Source organism: Hordeum vulgare, chromosome 2H (assembly GCF_904849725.1).
Source record: "Hordeum vulgare subsp. vulgare chromosome 2H, MorexV3_pseudomolecules_assembly, whole genome shotgun sequence".
Lineage (NCBI taxonomy): Eukaryota > Viridiplantae > Streptophyta > Magnoliopsida > Poales > Poaceae > Hordeum > Hordeum vulgare.
In genome coordinates this window covers 2,716,695-2,738,733 of record NC_058519.1, presented here as the reverse complement: position 1 = coordinate 2,738,733, position 22,039 = coordinate 2,716,695, and the positions used below count along the sequence as shown (strand labels likewise).

Sequence of the window (22,039 nt, the reverse complement as noted above, 5' to 3'; positions counted from 1 at the left end):
ATGGAGAACGGAGACCCACACATTTCACTTTCGATGTGGAGAGCTTGCACCTACTCTAAAAGATGTGTCAATGATCACAGCTTTACCAATTAGAGGTGTGTCAGTGGTACATCCACGAGTTTCTCCTAATTGGCCAGCAGATGTCTCTGCCCGTCTGAGGCTCGAAATGCCCATATCAGATCGTTCTGGTCCGCCTCGAGGTGTCCCACTCAGCTGGCTTCGTATTAACTTCGAAATTTAATCTACCCATGCTGATCCTGAGACAACGAAGAGACACTTGTTTGCATATTTGTTGTGGCTCTTCGGTGTGATGTTTCCTAATTCTCACGGGGAGGTAGTTTTGTCTGGTCTCATCTATTTTGCCGCAAAGATAGTAGACGAACCTTTACCCCAAAATCCACCATATAGCTTTGGTTCTGCTTTGCTTTCTCACACATACCGAGGGTTGTGTGATGCCACTCAAAAAACTGCATTCACATCTAAAGCTCCATTACTTTGTGTCTCCTACGAGTTTCTACAGTTGTGGTCCTGGGAATACTTACCTGTAGGACGACCGCAGATAGTAGAACCCGCAACCCCGTACAACTATAGTGAGGGTGTTGTAACTATGTCCAGTCGGTGGATGCTGGGTCGAAAAAAATGGTCTACTAAAATTGCAAAAAATTGTTACCCCGTATACCATGATCAGTTTGAGCTTCTTAACGACTCACTAATAACATGGAACCCGTGGACTGAGGCGCACATTGATATGGTATTTGGTTCGCAACACATGCCAGTGGAATGCGTGAGAGATAGTGCCTTTTGGATGACTCGCTGCAATTTACTCTATCTATGGTTTGTGGAACCGTATAATCCTGACCGTGTCATGAGACAGTTCGGTCTATATCAAGATATTCCACCACCGGTTCCAAGATGTATCGACGAAGAAACTCATAAGTAAGTAAGATGTGACCTAGCTAAATAGATATTCCATCAACTATTCTTGAATTTTTTTGTTATCTATAATTACAGGATGAGCAATATGGGCAGATCTGGTGTGGACTGGAATGCAGAAAACATTGAATAGATAAATCAGTGGAATAATGAAGCTCTACAAAATATAGTGCCTCAGCAACGGTAATTTTACTAATGTTAATTTAATTATGTGCTTATAAAATATAGAATGTGATGTCAATTTAGTAATGTTAATTTATTTATGCAGAACGTACGATGCAACTACGACAGAAGCGTACTATAATTGGTATCGCATGAGCACGCGTACTAGACTGACGAGTGAACCACCTACGATGCCAACATATCCAACGCATATGGAACAGTTGCAGAGACGGATGGACACATCATCAGCTTACTATCGTGACTCCGCGGTAATAATCAACATCTTGCTATTCAGGTCCATCATTTCATGAACAATTTAACCAACGAACAACGATTTTTTCAGATTGATATTTGCACCCAAGTACAAGCGATGGCGAGGGAAGGAATGCGAGCCCAGGGAATTGATCCTAAAGGCAGGTCATTCTTTAAAAAAATTAGCGAATTCGTCAGCACAAGGTTTACGAGATGCGGTACAGAGAACGACGTTGTCACTGCAGCGTACAACATTCCGGAACCGAGGTCAGCTAGACCGAGTGCGGCGCCGTCGTCGTCCATGCAGTGGGGAGAGGGTCCTAATACTACGCCGACACTTCCACGACATGACTCGTCTCTACCAATACATGGGCAGACATCACAGATAAATGCTCCAGATTTAGGTTCGACGCCCGAACAGACTCATTTCGTGGAGCAGGATGCATATACAGCATATGGCGCACACACTCAAGGATCTCAGCCATATCTGCCCACGCGAGGGATTAGGATGCCCGAGGAGAATCTTTGGGCTGAGACAAGCGAGGGAGCACAAAGCTACAACAGCGGTCAGGTATGTACAATTATAATAAGCAATTACATAACTTCTATTTACACATCTTTTTGCTACACACAGTTTATTTTAAAAACAATTTTTCGTGGAGCAGGAAATTAATGATCCATCATGGGGAGATGAACATACCCAGCGTGGCATACAGAAAGAAATACTCACAGAAACCCATGATACTCAATGCACGCTCCCAGGAATGATAAATGATTTTTTCGGGCAGGACGTTATTGGTCCATCTTATATCAATTCTGAGTCACAGCCATTCACCTACAATTTAGAATCATCATCTCAATATGGATTTCAGACTCCACCACCTATGCATGAGTCGCAGACACAGGAACACGAGGGACAGTACGGTCGTGGTCTTCGTGAACACAGACCCCCTGATCGATTGTCACCCTCCGGTCGTCGGGCAAGGCCAGCTGGTCGTCGTTGCATAGGGTGATTCGTCTATGTATGTGTGCGAACAATTGCATCTCTCTATGTCAGTTTCAAACTTTCAGATGTACGTACAAGACATCTATGTAGTTTCATGAAATAAAAGTTCTCGATATATTTGAAGTTGCTTCCATAAAATAAGATACATAAAATAAGATTCATAAAATAACATACATAAAATAAGATACATTAAGATGTAGAGTTCATAAAAAAAAACTACATAAAGTCGTCGTCATCCTTCGACGATGCAGAGCTCTCGCCCTTTGACGAAGCGCTACTCTTGGCCTTCGTCGATGATGCGCTCTTGGCCTTCGTCGATGACGCTCTCTTGGTACTCGGCATGAAGATATCGTCTTCGTCCTCACTATCGTCAATCCATAAGAACGGATGTTTTACTCCACCTCCATCGCGTATGTGTTGGCCTTTCTTCTTCCATCTTTCATTTAACTGCAGAAGTTCTTTCCGAATCTCCTCATATGTCCTTGCAGGACACCCCTTCCTAGCTAATGCGTGGGCAACCTCATTCAGTAGCGTGTCACTACTGATGAGTTCGTCCCATGAAACTATTCTATTATCTATCTTGAAATTGCTAGCTAAGCGCAGAAGACACTCGGACATACCACTATGAAAACTACGATCGAAAGGATAATGAGACATTTTCAGCACACTCCTTACCCACCTTGGTCTGGAGGGGGTTTTATAGGTGCAGCAGAGCGAGACGAATAACTAATGGCGGGAAAACGAGGAGGGAAAGCGAGGGCGGAAAAGCGAGGGTGGAAAAGCGAGGCGGGAACAAAATGGCGGCAAAGCTATACGCGGGATAAAATGGCGGGAAAGCGAGGCGGGAAATAAATGACGGGATAAAATGAACATACACGTAGCTGAAATTAAGATACCCATTGCGGAAATTAAGATACACATTACTGAAAATAAGATACAATTTGCCGAAATTAAGATACAACTTGCAGAAATTAAGATACAACTAAGACAACTTAACATACAATAAAATAAATCTACTGAGTCCAACGTGAATATTTTCCTTTTCCATCACCAGCTTCTTCTGCTGCCTTGGCGGCACGAGCCCTTTCTCTCTTTCTCTCCCTCTCAGCTTCACGGGCCTGTTCCCGCTGTCTGTAAACCTCCTCCAGCCGAAGTTTCTCTTCTTGATTTTTCCTTTTCATCTCATCAAGAAAAGCCCTCTGCTCCACACAGTAATCTTCCCACTATTTCTTCTGCTCTGCTTTCTCCTCTGCTTCAGCCTTCTCACGACGCTCTTCCAAGTCCAAGCTAGCCCATGCACGGCGACCTCTTTCACGAATCTCGGTCACTGCCCAGTCCGGCATTTCCGTGTCAATCCAACGATAGTACATGCAGAGAGGAGGAGGAGACTAAAGGATGGATCAGATTCAAGTAAACAATAATATCAAATAACAATAATCTGGATGACTTGAGCATACCGGAGGCCTGACGTACGTAGAAATAGATTCGGGTGGATCAGATTCATAATTGGCACACATGAAAAACTTCATGCCCAACCAATCTGAAAAATCCGTCACCTCCTTCACCTTGCAGACATCTCCGCACCAACATCGAACTGCTTCCATCACCCCAGGCAAGCTTGCACTCTGCATTTTCCTAGGCCTAATGCTCTGATCCGAACAAGGAAAACTCATACTGACTATGAAGGTGCAGGTGCTTTGAAGTCTGGCTGATGGTGAAGAGAGTTTCACTCCCTGCCTCCTTTTATAGGCTCTGCCGGATGTCTACGCGGGAAAAAAGGGCGCGAAAACGAGAAACTGCAGCGGGAAAATTTGACGGGAAACTTAGGCGGGAAAATAACGCGGGAAAATTAGGCGGGAAACTATTGCACTACTCGTCCGTCGTTATCGTGTGTACATTCTAAAATAAGTCCATATACATCCATATGTAGTCTTGTAGTACGAACTCTTAAAAGACTTATATTTAGGAAATCTCCCTCCGTAAAAAATAAACTCCCTCCGTTCCTAAATATAAGACATTTTAGAGATTGTACAATAACTACATACGGATGTACATAGATATCTTTAGAGTGAAATACCTAAAAGGTCTTATATTTTGGAACAGAGGGACTACATCCAATACCGCAGGCAAGTTAGAGCGGGAAAATTTTGGCACTGTTTTGTCGGTGGAGAGCGGGAAAAATTTTGACGGTGCACACAGCGTGGGAATCAGGCGACAGCGTGGGAATCAGCGCTGTCAGCAGGTGGGAATTAGCGTCGTCATGCACAGAAAAGGCCGCCGGCTGCCGAGGTAGCAGGGCCCGCCTGGCCGCCTCCTCTCGTGGCGGCATGTCCCACCACTGCCTAGCCGTTACGTCGCAAAACCGCTGGAACGGAAATCCCAGCCGGCCGCCTCGCGCCATGGCGGCAGGCCCCAGCCGCCTCGGGCCGTGGCGGCAGGAGCCACGTGCCGCCTGGCGCGCCTGCCGCCACCCGTGGAGCTGGTCCTTTCCCTTTTTAGCACTCGCAGGTGGTCTTTTCTGGCATTCACGTTCACGAGGGGGTCCTTTTGGAAAAAAATTCCAGGACGTGGTGGAGGCTGCCGAGGAGCGGCAGCTGCCATGGCCCCGGCGGCAGCCGCTTTCCCGTCGGAGACGAAACCTAGATTTCATCGACAGGCAAGAAGAGTAAGATGATTATGGGGACAAGGGACCAGAGCAACGGTAGTGCTGCAGGCTTCATTGTTTTTGTGTGTGTGCCTCTTTGCATCGAATCATCACGTCCTGACTTCAAATGGCTCGATCGGTGGATGCTTGCCCTGATGTACGTATAATATGCCAACTCAATCTACGTATATGCTTGGCCTGATGTACGTATGATCATACACCTTCGTTTAAAATACTCAAATAATAAGTGTTACAAGTGTGACACGAAGTAACACTGGCCTGACGTTTTTTACACTAAAGTTAGCAATTGGAAAAAAATCTAAAAAAACATGAACTTGCCATCTAAATAGAAAGTTGTCATGTTTTACAATTAAAGTTGTCATTCTCTTATAACTAAATATTTGTCATGAAAAAACGCCAAACGAAATTGCTTCATGCCACAAGTATTACACTTATCAGGGTCCTTAAAATATTTATTTACTAGTAATTTCCAAATAATTACATGCTGCCCATACTGTTTTAGTGTTATTGTTCGTATAGAAGCAGCAACAGTGCAGTTCCATTCAATACACATGCCACCCTCCTCTCTTGCTTGTTTGCTTTCGCACCCAATGTCAGGGTAGGCAGTATATCTAGATTCACAAGTTGATGTCCCTCTCCGTGTATACAATATTTATCCAACTTGACCAAACAACATCTTGACAAGCAAAGGTGCTGTCTTAAAAATTATAGCAATTTGAAAAGCCAGAAATGTCATTTTTACCGCGAGCAACAAGCAAGTAACAGCTCCCTCTTATTTATATGAATCAACCAATGAGTAGAGTTGACTGTGGAAAATGGCTAGGAATGTATCAGACCAAGTTATGGTACCCTTCTTTTAATTTATACTTGGTTATTTCATTTCATCTTCTATTAGTTATATTATACTATGAACATATGATGCCAACTTGGTTAGAGTGAAAGCATATGTTAAATAAATGATGTCATTGATTTGGTGACTGATATTGAACTTGCATCAAATCAATGCCGTCAGTTCAGTATGAAATATAATTAGCTAAATACATGGACAAGATGAAGATAAAGCCTTCACAAAGTTAGTGTTCCTCCTTTTCAGATGCAGAGGCCGAGTCAAGTCCTCCTTTACAAAGAAAATTAAGTTAGTGTTTCTTTATCCAATTGTAAGATTGTACAAATAACTTCATGCAGTACAATTTAACTTTAAAACCTTCTATATACGCTCCAAGATGTAATCAAAGTAGGAAGCTTTCTACATGCGTCATCACCCTCGCCAACTTAGTGAAGATAAGGATAAAGCACAGCCTGCACTAAGTTGGTGTCGGCAGCATCTTATGTGCCATGGTGACGCTTTTTGTTGTCTTCCCATTATACTTAACGTATCTATCTATACCTATACTAATTAAAGACTCCTTAAAGATTATCACATTAATTAGATTTTATGAGCCGTTAATCTAATGAGATCAGATTATTACGGTGTAGATCGAGAACACATATCTCAACCATCTCCCTGAATCTCTCATGTCTAGGACATGTCGTCCAATACCACCACGTAAGGAGTCTTCCTTCCTTACGCTACTAGGAAAAACCTTATACACAGAACACTAACAATATCGTTGGATAAAAGGGGCCGCTACTATCAGTAGCGCGCGTCTACTAGAGTCGCTACTGCTAAATACTTAATAGTAGCGCTGGATAAAAGAAGGCGCTATTGCTACATATCATCAGCGCGCGTCTACTACCGCTAAATACTTAGCAGCAGCGCTGTTTTAAGAAACACGCTACTAATAATATTGCCCCAACGTTTCCGACAGGCTAGATTTAGTAGTAGCGCGTCCCAAATACCAGCGCTACTGCTAACAGAATAGTAGTAGCGCGTGTTTCTGACCCGCATGAGTGCTAAGTGGGGCGTGCACTTATCGTCTTTGTCGCCCCCGCACGCCCCTCTCTTTCACTCTCTCCCTCTCCACACTCTGCGAAGCCGCCGCCGCCCCTCACTCCCTCCCTCTCCACTCTGCGTCGCCGCCCCGCCCCTCACTCCCTCCCTCTCCCCCTCCTCACTCTCTCCCTCTCCACTCTACGTCGCCGCCCCGCCCCTCACTCCCTACCTTTCCCCCTCCTCGCTCTCTCCTCTCCACTCTGCGCCGACGCCGCTGCAGGTCCTCCTCGGTGACCTCGCCCCCGGCCCCGACCCCGACCTCGACCCCGGCGACCATGAACCCTGCCCCGACCCCGACACCGACCCAAGCCTCTGGTGAGACATCCCCACGCCTAGGGTTCTTGCTAGGGACTAGTTGATGTCCCGAACATTGTTACAGAAATATTTGCAATATATATATATATATATATATATATATATATATATATTGTGTTTTATTATTGTATATTTGGTGTCATACTTTCATGTTGAGAAAAATAGGTAGTGGACGCTAGCTAAATTCAAATGAGATGATTGATGTACAAAGGATAACTAGAAAGTAAAACATTAAACAATAAGAAAAATTTCTCAAAGGAATTTGTCTCGACGTCGACGATGCCCGGCCCACATCCTAGTCGTCGAGTGGTCAGCGAGAGCCTGCTTGATAGGCGCCATGTCCGGGACTGGGCTCCGCTGGGCTGGCACTGGGAGGTGCTACCTTCCGGGGCGCGCACCTTGGTGAGGAACCCGGGTCTCGTCGTCGATCCGGAGCTTCTTTGGTGGCGGTCGCGTTGTCCACTATTGGTGACGAGGGAGTCGGGCCCCAGGGAGCTGGTACGTTGCCGTGTCAGGGGGAGCACGAGCACGTCCGTCGCTACATGGCTGCGTTGGATGCTAGGTTCTCCAATACCTGGCAGGTTCTTTAGGGATATCGCCCGAGCTATGATCTGGTGATGGTTCCTTTTCTTTGGGTTGCCACCGCCTGCGCCGTGAGACGTCAACTGGATTTGTATTAGTGATATTATATGATAATATTCGATATGTATTAGTGATAATATCGGTTATCTTTCGGTTTGTCGTTGCTCCTTGTATGACTTTCAAGTGTGTTCTTGATCGAGGAATCCTGACTATTGTCGTGGGAGGGGGGCACTTCCTCCTTCTTCTCTTCTTCTGATCTATATACCTAATACCTTGGTATAATGAGCAAGGAGAGGAGAGGAGAAACGCTCATCACCGACGGTCGAACTATTAGTTTGAGAAAGTGCCCACCAACATAAATACACCATGAGATATGAGAGTTATTAAAGGAAAGCCTCGACTGACCGAAAGATAATCAATATTGAATTAGATCTATTTGAACATGTGTGTACGTTATTAAATGAGTAAGATGATGATGAGTTGTATGTCATATATTTGATTAAAGCGGATCCATGCAAGTGACCAAGTTGAATTAGAGAAAATATGATGTTGCGATTGGAGATGTGTGTATGTTATTGCACGGAACACCTCCTAATGCGTATGTTTTGTCGAAACGTTGATTCATTTCCGATCCAACAAATTTCACGCGTTCAATTTGTCTTATTTGAATAATGATCTTGTCGAATTTTTGAATTATGAACACAGGAAATGTCTCACGACGATAGGATCCCTGAGTGTGATTACTGCGGCATGATCGGGGTATGTGCAAGAGACATCCTCACCTACGAGACGACAGGTTCTTCACCATCAAGCTTGACGAGACATTCGATGTTTGTGCGGTACGCAACAATGACAAGTATTTTTTTCGTAATTAAGCATGACTTTTGTTTCTTTGCTTTAACGTGTAATTTCTGTTTTATACAATTCGACTAGTTTCTCCCTTGCCATGTAGGAGAGGCTCAGTTTCGAAGACCATGAGAGTATGGAGACGAGGAGAGCTAACCTCAGGACTAAACATGGTGACACATTTCTGATTAGTAAATAACATAGAATTAGGATGCTCAAATTGGAAAGCTCTTTGCAAGACATATGGATTTCAGTGGGGAATGGAAATAACCTTCGATCTTCGTCCTGAAGATCATATCGAAGGTAACATCGATATTTGGGTGGATGTCGATACACTTTCTGTTTTACCTTCATGTGAGTTTGTCAATTATTTGCATTTTATATTTAAAAATAGTTGGTGTTCATCCATACTAAATTTATTAAATTATAATTTACAGCTTATTTCGTTTCTTTAAGTGAATTACGGAAATTAATTGACACGACACACTACGCTTATGGATCACATCTAACTTGGAAGGAGAAGGATATTCGTATTCACTTTATTGTTGGTGTCCTGGTTGGTAGGGAAAACTTTGTTGGGGAACGTCGCATGGGAAACAAAAATTTTCCTACGCGCATGAAGACCTATCATGGTGATGTCCATCTACGAGAGGGGATGAGTGATCTACGTACCCTTGTAGATCGCACAGCAGAAGCGTTTAGAGAACGCGGTTGATGTAGTGGACCGTCCTCACGTCCCTCGATCCGCCCCGCGAACAATCCCGCGATCAGTCCCACGATCTAGTACCGAACGGACGGCACCTCCGCCTTCAGCACACGTACAGCTCGACGATGATCTCGGCCTTCTTGATCCAGCAAGAGAGACGGAGAGGTAGAAGAGTTCTCCGGCAGCGTGACGGCGCTCCGGAGGTTGGTGATGATCTTGTCTCAGCAGGGCTTCGCCCGAGCTCCGCAGAAACACGATCTAGAGGAAAAACTATGGAGGTATGTGGTCGGGCAGCCGTGAGAAAGTCGTCTCAAATCTGCCCTAAAAGCCCCATATATATAGGAGGAGGGAGGGGGACCTTGCCTTGGGGTCCAAGGGATCCCCAAGGGGTCGGCCGAGCCAGGGGGGAGGACTCTCCCCCCCCCAAACCGAGTCCTACTTGGTTTGGTGGGAGGGAGTCCTTCCCCCTTCCCACTTCTTCCTCTTTTTTTTTCTTTCCTTTGATTTTTTCTCTCTTGGCGCATAGGGGATTGGTGGGCTGTCCCACCAGCCCACTAAGGGCTGGTGTGACCCCCCCAAATGCCTATGGGCTTCCCCGGAGTGGGTTGCCCCCCTCCGGTGAACTCCCGGAACCCATTCGTCATTCCCGGTACATTCCCGGTAACTCCGAAAACCTTCCGGTAATCAAATGAGGTCATCCTATATATCAATCTTCGTTTCCGGACCATTCCGGAAACCCTCGTGACGTCTGTGATCTCATCCGGGACTCCGAACAACATTCGGTAACCAACCATATAACTCAAATACGCATAAAACAACGTCGAACCTTAAGTGTGCAGACCCTGCGGGTTCGAGAACTATGTAGACATGACCCGAGAGACTCCTCGGTCAATATCCAACAGCGGGACCTGGATGCCCATATTGGATCCTACATATTCTACGAAGATCTTATCGTTTGAACCTCAGTGCCAAGGATTCGTATAATCCCGTATGTCATTCCCTTTGTCCTTCGGTATGTTACTTGCCCGAGATTCGATCGTCAGTATCCGTATACCTATTTCAATCTCGTTTACCGGCAAGTATCTTTACTCGTTCCGTAATACAAGATCCCGCAACTTACACTAAGTTACATTGCTTGCAAGGCTTGTGTGTGATGTTGTATTACCGAGTGGGCCCCGAGATACCTCTCCGTCACACGGAGTGACAAATCCCAGTCTTGATCCATACTAACTCAACCAACACCTTCGGAGATACCTGTAGAGCATCTTTATAGTCACCCAGTTACGTTGCGACGTTTGATACACACAAAGCATTCCTCCGGTGTCAGTGAGTTATATGATCTCATGGTCATAGGAATAAATACTTGACACGCAGAAAACAGTAGCAACAAAATGACACGATCAACATGCTACGTCTATTAGTTTGGGTCTAGTCCATCACGTGATTCTCCCAATGACGTGATCCAGTTATCAAGCAACAACACCTTGTTTATAATCAGAAGACACTGACTATCATCGATCAACTGGCTAGCCAACTAGAGGCATGCTAGGGACGGTGTTTTGTCTATGTATCCACACATGTAAATGAGTCTTCATTCAATACAATTATAGCATGGATAATAAACTATTATCTTGATACAAGAATTATAATAATAACTATATTTATTATTGCCTCTAGGGCATAATTCCAACAGTCTCCCACTTGCACTAGAGTCAATAATCCAGCCCTCACATCACCATGTGAATTACATTGTAATAAATCTAACACCCATACAGTTCTGGTGTCGATCATGTTTTGGCCGTGGAAGAGGTTTAGTCAGCGGGTCTGCTACATTCAGATCCGTGTGCACTTTGCATATATTTACGTCCTCCTCCTCGACGTAGTCGCGGATGAGGTTGAAGCGTCGTTTGATGTGTCTGGTCTTCTTGTGAAACCTAGGTTCCTTTGCTAAGGCAATGGCACCAGTGTTGTCACAGAACAAGGTTATTGGATCCAGTGCACTTGGCACCACTCCAAGATCCGTCATGAACTGCTTCATCCAGACACCCTCCTTAGCCGCCTCCGAGGCAGCCATGTACTCCGCTTCACATGTAGAATCTGCTACGACGCTTTGCTTGGAACTGCACCAGCTTACTGCACCCCCATTAAGAATAAATACGTATCCGGTTTGCGACTTAGAGTCATCCGGATCTGTGTCAAAGCTTGCATCGACGTAACCTTTTACGGCAAGCTCTTCGTCACCTCCATACACGAGAAACATCTCCTTAGTCCTTTTCAGGTACTTCAGGATATTCTTGACCGCCGTCCAGTGATCCACTCCTGGATTACTCTGGAACCTACCTGCCATACTTATGGCCAGGCTAACATCCGGTCTAGTGCACAGCATTGCATACATGATAGAGCCTATGGCTGAGGCATAGGGGACGGAGCGCATATGCTCTCTATCTTCATTAGTTGCTGGGCACTGAGTCTTACTCAATCTCGTACCTTGTAACACTGGCAAGAACCCTTTCTTGGACTGTTCCATTTTGAACCTCTTCAAAACTTTATCAAGGTATGTGCTTTGTGAAAGTCCTATCAGGCGTTTTGATCTATCCCTATAGATCTTAATGCCTAGAATGTAAGCAGCTTCTCCTAGGTCCTTCATAGAGAAACTTTTATTCAAGTAACCTTTTATGCTCTCCAAAAGCTCTACGTTGTTTCCAATCAGTAATATGTCATCCACATATAATATTAGAAACGCCACAGAGCTCCCACTCACTTTCTTGTAAATACAAGATTCTCCAACCACTTGTATAAACCCAAATGCTTTGATCACCTCATCAAAGCGTTTGTTCCAACTCCGAGATGCTTGCACCAGTCCATAAATGGATCGCTGGAGCTTGCACACCTTGTCAGCATTTTTAGGATCGACAAAACCTTCGGGCTGCATCATATACAACTCTTCCTTAAGGAAACCGTTAAGGAACGCCGTTTTGACATCCATCTGCCAGATTTCATAATCGAAAAATGCAGCTATTGCTAACATGATTCTGACGGACTTAAGCATCGCTACGGGAGAGAAAGTCTCATCGTAGTCGATTCCTGGAACTTGTGAAAAACCCTTTGCCACAAGTCGCGCTTTATAAACGGTCACATTACCGTCAGCGTCCGTCTTCTTCTTAAAGATCCATTTGTTCTGAATAGCCCTGCGGCCCTGAGGCAGTATCTCCAAAGTCCACACTTTGTTCTCATACATGGATCCTATCTCGGATTTCATGGCTTCTAGCCATTTGTTGGAATCTGGGCCCACCATTGCCTCTTCATAATTTGCAGGTTCATTGTTGTCTAACAACATGATTGATAAGACGGGATTACCGTACCACTCTGGAGCAGCGCGTGATCTCGTCGACCTGCGTGGTTCAAATGAAACTTGAACTGGAGTTTCATGATCATCATCATTAACTTCCTCCTCAACCGGCGTTGCAACGACAGAGGTTTCCCCTTGTCCTGCGCCACCATGCAGAGGGATGAGAGGTTCGACAACCTCGTCAAGTTCTATCTTCCTCCCACTCAATTCTCTCGAGAGAAACTCCTTCTCGAGAAAAGTTCCGTTCTTAGCAACAAACACTTTGCCCTCGGATTTGAGATAGAAGGTGTACCCAACTGTCTCTTTTGGGTAACCTATGAAGACGCACTTTTCCGCTTTGGGTTCCAGCTTTTCAGGCTGAAGCTTTTTGACATAAGCATCACATCCCCAAACTTTAAGAAACGACAACTTTGGTCTTTTGCCATACCACAGTTCGTATGGTGTCGTCTCAACGGATTTCGATGGTGCCCTATTTAAAGTGAATGCAGCTGTTTCTAATGCATAAACCCAAAATGATAACGGCAAATCAGTAAGAGACATCATAGATCGCACCATCTCTAACAAAGTACAATTACGACGTTCGGACACACCATTACGCTGTGGTGTTCCAGGCGGTGTTAACTGTGAAACAATTCCACATTGTCTTAAGTGAGCACCAAACTCGAAACTCAGATATTCACCCCCACGATCAGACCGTAGGAACTTGATCTTCTTGTTACGATGATTTTCCACTTCACTCTGAAATTGCTTGAACTTTTCAAATGTTTCAGACTTGTGCTTCATCAAGTAGACATAACCATATCTACTTAAATCGTCAGTGAAGGTGAGAAAATAACGATATCCGCCGCGTGCCTCTACGCTCATCGGACCACACACATCGGTATGTATGATTTCCAACAAGTCACTTGCACGCTCCATTGTTCCGGAGAACGGAGTTTTAGTCATCTTGCCCATGAGGCATGGTTCGCACGTGTCAAGTGAATCAAAGTCAAGTGACTCCAAAAGTCCATCAGCATGGAGTTTCTTCATGCGCTTTACACCAATATGACCCAAGCGGCAGTGCCACAAAAATATGGCGCTATCATTGTTTACTCTAACTCTTTTGGTCTCAATGTTATGTATATGCGTATCTCTATCAAGATTCAATATGAACAATCCTCTCACATTCGGTGCATGACCATAAAAGATGTTACTCATAGAAATAGAACAACCATTATTCTCAGACTTAAAAGAGTAACCGTCTCGCAATAAACAAGATCCAGATATAATGTTCATGCTCAACGCAGGCACTAAATAACAATGATTCAAGTTCATCACTAATCCCGATGGTAGTTGAAGTGACACTGTGCCGACGGCGATTGCATCAACCTTGGAACTGTTTCCTACGCGCATCGTCACTTCGTCTTTCGCCAGCCTTCGTCTATTCCGCAGTTCCTGCTTCGAGTTGCAAATGTGAGCAACAGAACCGGTATCGAATACCCAGGCACTACTACGAGAGCCGGTTAAGTACACATCAATAACATGTATATCAAATATACCTGATTTTTCTTTGCCCGCCTTCTTATCTGCCAGATACTTGGGGCAATTGCGCTTCCAGTGACCCATACCCTTGCAATAGAAGCACTCTGTTTCAGGCTTAGGACCAGCCTTGGGTTTCTTCGGCGGATTGGCAACAGGCTTGCCGCTCTTCTTCGAATTGCCCTTCTTGCCTTTGCCGTTTCTCTTGAAACTAGTGGTCTTGCTGACCATCAACACTTGATGCTCTTTACGGAGTTCAGACTCTGCGACTTTCAGCATCGCAAACAACTCGCCGGGAGACTTGTTCATCCCTTGCATGTTGTAGTTCAACACAAAGCCTTTATAGCTTGGCGGCAGTGATTGAAGGATTCTGTCAGTGATAGCTTCTTGCGGGAGTTCAATCCCCAGTTCAGCTAGACGGTTTGAGTACCCAGACATTTTGAGCACATGTTCACTGACAGACGAGTTTTCCTCCATCTTGCAAGCATAGAATTTATCGGAGGTCTCATACCTCTCGATCCGGGCGTTCTTCTGAAAGATAAACTTCAACTCTTGGAACATCTCAAATGCTCCATGACGCTCAAAGCGACGTTGAAGTCCCGGTTCTAAGCCATACAAGACTGCACATTGAACTATTGAGTAGTCCTCCTTACGTGCTAACCAAGCGTTCTTAACATCCTGATCAGCCGTAGCGGGTGGTTCATCTCCTAGCGCAGCATTAAGGACATAATCCTTCTTTCCAGCTTGTAAGATTAGCTTAAGATTACGAGCCCAGTCTACAAAGTTGCTTCCATCATCTTTCAACTTAGCTTTCTCTAGGAACGTATTAAAATTCAGGATGACACTTGCGTGAGCCATGATCTACAACACAAATATATTCAAAGTGGACTTAGACTATGTTCAAGATAATTAGAGTTCAAATTAATCAAATTATACGCTAAACTCCCACTCAAAAAGTACATCTCTCTAGTCATTTGAGTGGTTCATGATCCACTTACACTATCCCAAGTCCGATCATCACGTGAGTCGAGAGTAGTTTCAGTGGTAAGCATCCCTATGCTAATCATATCAACTATATGATTCATGATCGACCTTTCGGTCTCATGTGTTCCGAGGCCATGTCTGCACATGCTAGGCTCGTCAAGCTTAACCCGAGTGTTCCGCTTGCGCAACTGTTTTGCACCCGTTGTATGTGAACGTTGAGTCTATCACACCCGATCATCACGTGGTGTCTCGAAACGACGAACTGTAGCAACGGTGCACAGTCGGGGAGAACACAATTTCGTCTTGAAATTTTAGTGAGAGATCACCTCATAATGCTACCGTCGTTCTAAGCAAAATAAGGTGCATAAAAGGATTAACATCACATGCAATTCATAAGTGACATGATATGGCCATCATCACGTGCTTCTTGATCTCCATCACAAAAGCACCGGCACGATCTTCTTGTCACCGGCGCCACACCATGATCATCCATCAACGTGTCACCATCGGGGTTGTCGTGCTACTTATGCAATTACTACTAAAGCTACACCCTAGCAAAATAGTAAACGCATCTGCAAGCACAAATATGTTAGTATAAAGACAACCCTATGACTCCTGCCGGTTGCCGTACCATCGACGTGCAAGTCGATATTTCTATTACAACATGATCATCTCATACATCCAATATATCACATCACATCATTGGCCATATCACATCACAATCATACCCTGCAAAAACAAGTTAGACGTCCTCTAATTTTGTTGTTGCAAGTTTTACGTGGTGACCAAGGGTATCTAGTAGGATCGCATCTTACTTACGCAAACACCACAACGGAGATATATGAGTTGCTATTTAACCTCATCCAAGGACCTCCTCGGTCAAATCCGATTCAACTAAAGTTGGAGAAACCGTCACTTGCCAGTCATCTTTGAGCAAAGGGGGTTACTCGTAACGATGAAACCAGTCTCTCGTAAGCGTACGAGTAATGTCGGTCCAAGCCGCTTCAATCCAACAATATCGCGGAATCAAGAAAAGACTAAGGAGGGCAGCAAAACGCACATCACCGCCCACAAAACCTTTTGTGTTCTACTCGAGAAGACATCTACGCATGAACCTAGCTCATGATGCCACTGTTGGGGAACGTCGCATGGGAAACAAAAAATTTCCTACGCGCATGAAGACCTATCATGGTGATGTCCATCTACGAGAGGGGATGAGTGATCTACGTACCCTTGTAGATCGCACAGCAGAATCGTTTAGAGAACGCGGTTGATGTAGTGGAACGTCCTCACGTCCCTCGATCCGCCCCGCGAACAATCCCGCGATCAGTCCCACGATCTAGTACCGAACGGACGGCACCTCCGCGTTCAGCACACGTACAGCTCGACGATGATCTCGGCCTTCTTGATCCAGCAAGAGAGACGGAGAGGTAGAAGAGTTCTCCGGCAGCGTGACGGCGCTCCGGAGGTTGGTGATGATCTTGTCTCAGCAGGGCTTCGCCCGAGCTCCGCAGAAACACGATCTAGAGGAAAAACTATGGAGGTATGTGGTCGGGCAGCCGTGAGAAAGTCGTCTCAAATCTGCCCTAAAAGCCCCATATATATAGGAGGAGGGAGGGGGACCTTGCCTTGGGGTCCAAGGGATCCCCAAGGGGTCGGCCGAGCCAGGGGGGAGGACTCTCCCCCCCCAAACCGAGTCCTACTTGGTTTGGTGGGAGGGAGTCCTTCCCCCTTCCCACTTCTTTCTTTTTTTTCTTTCCTTTGATTTTTTCTCTCTTGGCGCATAGGGGATTGGTGGGCTGTCCCACCAGCCCACTAAGGGCTGGTGTGACCCCCCCAAATGCCTATGGGCTTCCCCGGAGTGGGTTGGCCCCCTCCGGTGAACTCCCGGAACCCATTCGTCATTCCCGGTACATTCCCGGTAACTCCGAAAACCTTCCGGTAATCAAATGAGGTCATCCTATATATCAATCTTCGTTTCTGGACCATTCCGGAAACCCTCGTGATGTCCGTGATCTCATCCGGGACTCCGAACAACATTCGGTAACCAACCATATAACTCAAATACGCATAAAACAACGTCGAACCTTAAGTGTGCAGACCCTGCGGGTTCGAGAACTATGTAGACATGACCCGAGAGACTCCTCGGTCAATATCCAACAGCGGGACCTGGATGCCCATATTGGATCCTACATATTCTACGAAGATCTTATCGTTTGAACCTCAGTGCCAAGGATTCGTATAATCCCGTATGTCATTCCCTTTGTCCTTCGGTATGTTACTTGCCCGAGATTCGATCGTCAGTATCCGTATACCTATTTCAATCTCGTTTACCGGCAAGTATCTTTACTCGTTCCGTAATACAAGATCCCGCAACTTACACTAAGTTACATTGCTTGCAAGGCTTGTGTGTGATGTTGTATTACCGAGTGGGCCCCGAGATACCTCTCCGTCACACGGAGTGACAAATCCCAGTCTTGATCCATACTAACTCAACCAACACCTTCGGAGATACCTGTAGAGCATCTTTATAGTCACCCAGTTACGTTGCGACGTTTGATACACACAAAGCATTCCTCCGGTGTCAGTGAGTTATATGATCTCATGGTCATAGGAATAAATACTTGACACGCAGAAAACAGTAGCAACAAAATGACACGATCAACATGCTACGTCTATTAGTTTGGGTCTAGTCCATCACGTGATTCTCCCAATGACGTGATCCAGTTATCAAGCAACAACACCTTGTTTATAATCAGAAGACACTGACTATCATCGATCAACTGGCTAGCCAACTAGAGGCATGCTAGGGACGGTGTTTTGTCTATGTATCCACACATGTAAATGAGTCTTCATTCAATACAATTATAGCATGGATAATAAACTATTATCTTGATACAAGAATTATAATAATAACTATATTTATTATTGCCTCTAGGGCATAATTCCAACAAACTTTCCGTATAATTTTGAGAACTGGCTCAAATTATACATTCCATAATTTGGGAACTGGTTGTTAGTCTCCATTCCGTTTTGTGGACGAGTGAGGCTAGCAGCAGGGGTACCGATCGCAGAGTGTAGGTATAGTCGCCCTTGCCTCGAAAGTGCACACCTGCAGCCAGGAACCTTTCAAGCATAAACTTATCAGGTTGAGGCCACACCATGGGGTCTCTTCCGATTGCCCACAAGTTGACAACGACACCCGTTCTGACCGGGATGGGGAATCCACCCATTGAGACTCCATCAGCAGCCACCTCCCGTGGTATCAATGGTACTGCTGGGTGCAGCCGAAACGTCTCCTTCACCACGACGTGGAGGTAGGGAAGGTTGTCGAGGTCGCTCTCGAAAAAATCACTAGACCCAACTGCAAGGCATGCTGCAAGCTTGTTTCGCACCTTGTCATCTTCTCTGGGTGTCGAATTTTTGAATCATGAACACAGGAAATGTCTGACGACGATAGGATCCCTGAGTGTGATTACTGCGGCATGATCGGGGTATGTGCAAGAGACATCCTCACCTACGAGACGACAGGTTCTTCACCATCAAGCTTGACGAGACATTCGATGTTTGTGCGGTACGCAACAATGACAAGTATTTTTTTCGTAATTAAGCATGACTTTTGTTTCTTTGCTTTAACGTGTAATTTCTGTTTTATACAATTCGACTAGTTTCTCCCTTGCCATGTAGGAGAGGCTCAGTTTCGAAGACCATGAGAGTATGGAGACGAGGAGAGCTAACCTCAGGACTAAACATGGTGACACATTTCTGATTAGTAAATAACATAGAATTAGGATGCTCAAATTGGAAAGCTCTTTGCAAGACATATGGATTTCAGTGGGGAATGGAAATAACCTTCGATCTTCGTCCTGAAGATCATATCGAAGGTAACATCGATATTTGGGTGGATGTCGATACACTTTCTGTTTTACCTTCATGTGAGTTTGTCAATTATTTGCATTTTATATTTAAAAATAGTTGGTGTTCATCCACACTAAATTTATTAAATTATAATTTACAGCTTATTTCGTTTCTTTAAGTGAATTACGGAAATTAATTGACACGACACACTACGCTTATGGATCACATCTAACTTGGAAGGAGAAGGATATTCGTATTCACTTTATTGTTGGTGTCCTGGTTGGTAGGGAAAACTTTCCGTATAATTTTGAGAACTGGCTCAAATTATACATTCCATAATTTGGGAACTGGTTGTTAGTCTCCATTCCGTTTTGTGGACGAGTGAGGCTAGCAGCAGGGGTACCGATCGCAGAGTGTAGGTATAGTCGCCCTTGCCTCGAAAGTGCACACCTGCAGCCAGGAACCTTTCAGGCATAAACTTATCAGGTTGAGGCCACACCATGGGGTCTCTTCCGATTGCCCACAAGTTGACAACGACACCCGTTCTGACCGGGATGGGGAATCCACCCATTGAGACTCCATCAGCAGCCACCTCCCGTGGTATCAATGGTACTGCTGGGTGCAGCCGAAACGTCTCCTTCACCACGGCGTGGAGGTAGGGAAGGTTGTCGAGGTCGCTCTCGAAAAAATCACTAGACCCAACTGCAAGGCATGCTGCAAGCTTGTTTCGCACCTTGTCATCTTCTCTGGGTGTCGAATTTTTGAATCATGAACACAGGAAATGTCTGACGACGATAGGATCCTTGAGTGTGATTACTGCGGCATGATCGGGGTATGTGCAATAGACATCCTCACCTACGAGATGACAGGTTCTTCACCATCAAGCTTGACGAGACATTCGATGTTTGTGCGGTACGCAACAATGACAAGTATTTTTTTCGTAATTAAGCATGACTTTTGTTTCTTTGCTTTAACGTGTAATTTATGTTTTATACAATTCGACTAGTTTCTCCCTTGCCATGTAGGAGAGGCTCAGTTTCGAAGACCATGAGAGTATGGAGACGAGGAGAGCTAACCTCAGGACTAAACATGGTGACACATTTCTGATTAGTAAATAACATAGAATTAGGATGCTCAAATTGAAAAGCTCTTTGCAAGACATATGGATTTCAGTGGGGAATGGAAATAACCTTCGATCTTCGTCCTGAAAATCATATCGAAGGTAACATCGATATTTGGGTGGATGTCGATACACTTTCTGTTTTACCTTCATGTGAGTTTGTCAATTATTTGCATTTTATATTTAAAAATAGTTGGTGTTCATCCATACTAAATTTATTAAATTATAATTTACAGCTTATTTCGTTTCTTTAAGTGAATTACGGAAATTAATTGACACGACACACTACGCTTATGGATCACATCTAACTTGGAAGGAGAAGGATATTCGTATTCACTTTATTGTTGGTGTCCTGGTTGGTAGGGAAAACTTTCCGTATAATTTTGAGAACTGGCTCAAATTATACATTCCATAATTTGGGAACTGGTTGTTAGTCTCCATTCCGTTTTGTGGACGAGTGAGGCTAGCAGCAGGGGTACCGATCGCAGAGTGTAGGTATAGTCGCCCTTGCCTCGAAAGTGCACACCTGCAGCCAGGAACCTTTCAGGCATAAACTTATCAGGTTGAGGCCACACCATGGGGTCTCTTCCGATTGCCCACAAGTTGACAACGACACCCGTTCTGACCGGGATGGGGAATCCACCCATTGAGACTCCATCAGCAGCCACCTCCCGTGGTATCAATGGTACTGCTGGGTGCAGCCGAAACGTCTCCTTCACCACGGCGTGGAGGTAGGGAAGGTTGTCGAGGTCGCTCTCGAAAAAATCACTAGACCCAACTGCAAGGCATGCTGCAAGCTTGTTTCGCACCTTGTCATCTTCTCTGGGTGGCGCACTAGTTACGCCATTGCCCACTGCACTGTAACAGTGTTCGTGTCACTTGCGGCGATGAACATATCATGTATGGAAATTAAAAAAATGAACATTGCAAATACATACAATATATGCAAACGAAAAAAAGGACACAGTGACCGCACCTGGCGCGTGAGCTTGGACATGGCATGTCGTGCAAGGAGAATGGCCAACACGTCGTTGGTGTTCTCACTGCGAGTACCAGTTCTAGCTAACCAGCGTTGAACAATCTCTTGGTCAAAGAACTTGAAGAGTTTGGTGAGGTGTATGGAGATGCGGCAGCGCGAGCCGAGGAGGTGGTCAATTGGTGCAAGGAAGGGGAACACATCAAAGACGTTGGATTTTGACCACTCTTCTAAAACCGGCACTATCAGTCCCCTGAAGGGTTGGGCCCCCGGCACGTGCAAGTCCACCACATCCTCGGAGAAGAGGATGTTGGATATGACATTGAGCACCGTGCGGTTCACGGCCTCCCTAATTATGACCGGCGTGCTAGTGCCAGAGCATGCCCTCAAGTGCTTGGTGATATGCCCGGCATGGCATTCCAAGATGGGCCGGGTTGTGTCCAAGCCCCGACCGGAGGAGAAGTGGGTGCCCATGATGGCGCGCTCTTACTTCCACAAAGGGTTGGAGCTTGTAAGGAAGACCATGGACGTCTCGTCAAATGACATGGCGCGGACGGTGTCCAGAACAAGCCGGGACGCGAGCGCCGCATCATTCTTAGCGAGGGCCTTGTGAGCCGCGGTGGCTGATGACACCATGACGATGGTGCAGGCCAGACCAAGGCGGAGGGTCCATAGGTTTGAGCGAGGGAGGCGAGCGGGGAGTGTGGGTTGTTGCGGAGCAGGCCGATGACGTAGAGCAGGTTGCCAAGGATGGGCTGGCCGGCAGGGCCGGGAGGCTAACCAGGAGAAACTTTCTTTCGGTTGTGTTTGTGCAGGATGTGCACTACATGAACG

General features: G+C 45.5%; 1 pseudogene; it reads right to left on the bottom strand.

Moving 5' to 3' along the window:
• Positions 1–4,702: 4,702 nt before the first annotated feature.
• Positions 4,703–21,679, bottom strand: LOC123431399 (annotated as a pseudogene).
• Positions 21,680–22,039: the final 360 nt, after the last annotated feature.